At 32.7% G+C, this 3,280-nt stretch overlaps 1 long non-coding RNA gene across 1 annotated transcript; it reads left to right on the forward strand.

Moving 5' to 3' along the window:
- Positions 1 to 1,823: 1,823 nt before the first annotated feature.
- LOC111085485 lies at positions 1,824 to 2,670 on the forward strand. The gene is made up of 2 exons (XR_002610322.1): positions 1,824 to 1,952; positions 2,439 to 2,670. It is a non-coding gene; the product is annotated as an uncharacterized LOC111085485 (long non-coding RNA).
- The last annotated feature ends 610 nt before the right edge of the window (positions 2,671 to 3,280 follow it).

The raw sequence follows: 3,280 nt of genomic DNA on the forward strand, positions 1-3,280 counted from the left end.
AAAATAATAATTTCTGGAAAAATATTAACACTACAGAAACGAGATTTACTTCAAACTACGGATTTTGAATTTCAGGATACACTTCTTTCTGTAGATTTCTGGGATGCATCCACAGGTGTTTTTATTGTGTACGTTATATCTGATGTTGTAGATATTTCTATATCGTTCATTTATAAAAGATATTTACAACGCTGGAGTCCGGGTTTCGATACCCGTTGTGGGCAGAGCACAGATAGCCCATTGTGTAGCTTTGTGCTTAATTACAAACAAACAAACAAAGCTATAATTACTCATTATTGATCGTTGTGGTTTTGTACTTTTACAGTACTTGAAGTTTTTGTATACTTAAGATTTCTGTGATAACTTTAAACTACTTTCATCACTATTTAAGAACGTACTGCATTTCACTGTATTGTTGTGTCTAGGATTCGTTATTGAAAAAAAAGTTTTATTTTTCTTGTATATTACTTCGTTAAAGTATGTTTTTGGAAGATTTGATTACTTACCCAGAAAGATATATTATCTGGAGATTCGTTGTTTGTCTTAAAGTGTTTTTAAAACATTGTACTGTGGTAGCACAAGTTTATATTGTAATGTAACTTTGATTTTTACTGTGCTTGTATGTCTTATGTACCTGTCATCTGGTTAAGTGTTTCGATAGATATAATAACTGAAGTACTACAGGGGCCAACTTATATATTTAAACATAATGTCAGTAATGGCCATATTTTGTGTTCTAGTTATATATAATCCACATAAATATTTTTAGACTTTCACACGGGAGACATAGCTTACATCTTCTAGTTGTTATCTATTGTGACATATCCACACTTGGATGATATGCCCTCTTTACTTTCACCTGAGGATGACCAGTAATGTGGGTAACGCATGCATTGTTGGAGGGACAACCCTATTTGTCTAAGTATACAGCAGATAGCTCTCTCGCTCTAAAAAAAAGTATCTCTGGAATTGATTCAGAATTCGAACATTCATTCTGTCATCTAGTCGAATTATCTAACGTTTTGTGCATCGTCAATTTGATAAATAATGATTGATTTGACTTTTCTCATCACTGTATTCAATCCCTTTTTTTTCAACTCAGTCAATTCGGAATTTATTTTAGTTCTGCATGATTTAGGGTTTGCTGGCTGCCACAGTATGTGAAAATATGGTACTGTTCTCTTTCCAACTTTTCATGTTCAATTTATATTGAAATAAAATTATTTTCAATATTGCGATATACATATGACCATTAAATCAATAATCTTTGCTATATTGTTTGTGTTTCAAGACAAAAAGGTGCTCTACTTGTTCACAAAATCGTGTTTCACTTTAATAAACCTTAATTACGAGCATGCCAGTGGCTAAAGGTTTCGTTTTATTGATTAGTTTATTCAATTACAAGAAGAACTAGTATACAAATCAAGTTAAAAATAAAGAAATACATAACCACATATTTCTAGTGTCTCATTATGTTTATATAAGGTAACATTTAGATCAGTTTGAAGAGAAGGAGGTGAAAATAGATGTTTATCTTAATTGATTTATTTGTTTGTTTTTAATTATGCACAAAGCTACACAAGGACTATCTGTGCTCTGCCCACCACGGGTATCGAAACCCGGTTTCTAACGTTGTAAGTCCGCAGACATACCGCTTTGCCACTGGGGGCATCTTAATTGAATATTTGATCATTTTTTACCCTCTTTGTTTCAAAGCAATATAAATCCTTGCCTAGATTAAGTCTATAATTAAAGTATTTTACTAATTTAAACGTTATTTTATTGAAAACTGAACGACACGTTTGAAATTGATGTTGATACATACATTGTAGGTAAAAGAGAATTGTAAACAAATTCCAAGATGGACAGCCATCGCTACATTTCTTTCTTTTGGCGATAAGTAAGGTGGTCATTCGGCTATGCTTGAATCTTGTGACAACACTGGTATTTGGGTAAGTAAACACTAAAAAGAGTAAATGATAATAGCCTACAAGTTAACTCATTCTGATATAATTATTTCATATCAGTTACAGTTGCTACGTACGTTCGATTTATAGAACACAATACTCACGAGAGCATGTATGGAAATTTAGGCCAAAATACTGAAAAGTATTCAATGTCGAATATTAAGCATTTACTTTTTGTTCATAATAGTATATATGTGTTGGCATATTTGATTCATTCTCACTTTATATGTCAATAAATCGTAACTCCATTCTTTGACAATGTACGGACTCCTCTGACAAAAAAAAAAGAACTTTTATCGTGCAGATAATTATCCATAAGTGCACTATTATAAAAATCAAGAAACAGATTCATCTTCTTTTGTGTGATTTCTTGCATTGTTTATAGACATCAGCTCCTTTTGATATACATAAGATCACATTGAATAGTTTGCAAGGGTATCTATAAAGTAGATTTTACTTTCGACATTGCAGGTTTATGACCAACGACCAGTTACAGAACCAGTCGAGCGAAGAAAGCTGACATACACCGGAGCCCCTATATATAACGGAGACTATTACTACACAATTGAATTGGAATAAATAGCATGCCAAATATCAAAGGAATAGAGATTTTAACTCAAAATTCTGAATTCTATATACCCATTCTTAACAGCTATTGAATTGATTGAAATAAAGAAGCGATAATTCGTGTTCATGAACGTCATTTAATACTGTGGTATTCTTATGTACGCTGATTACATTAAAGGTAAGAACTGTAATCCCAGTAGCAATAGGAAAGTAAAAAAAAAAGAAAAACTTATCTAGAACACGCTCAACAGTAAGATCAGTACAAGTATAGGTTGAGTACAGATAGCCCATTGTGTAGCTTTGCGATTAACTTCAAAGAACCATACGTCTCGGCCACGTAGAACACGCTCAACAGTAAGATCAGTACAAGTATAGGTTCAATACATCTCGTCCATGTAGACAAGACTAGAATTTTGATTCGATAATTTGTTGAACGGGTAAAGTTTAAAATAATGACTATGTTTTGTAGAAAACATTTCACAAGGAAAAATGCCCTCCAGTGGCACAGTGGTATGTCTGCGGACTTACAACGCTGGAAACCGGGTTTCGATACCCGTGGAGGGCAGAACACAGATAGCCCATTGTGTAGTTTTGTGCTTAACTTCAAAGAACGAAGAAATTAGCATAGAAATTATTTTACAGTCTACAGATTTTACATAGCTTTGCGCAATACATATCTAACCCTAAGTGAACTATGTTGAATAGATTTAGCCACAAAGATATATATATATATATATTGAAAACTC

Source organism: Limulus polyphemus, unplaced genomic scaffold, assembly GCF_000517525.1.
Source record: "Limulus polyphemus unplaced genomic scaffold, Limulus_polyphemus-2.1.2 Scaffold421, whole genome shotgun sequence".
Lineage (NCBI taxonomy): Eukaryota > Metazoa > Arthropoda > Merostomata > Xiphosura > Limulidae > Limulus > Limulus polyphemus.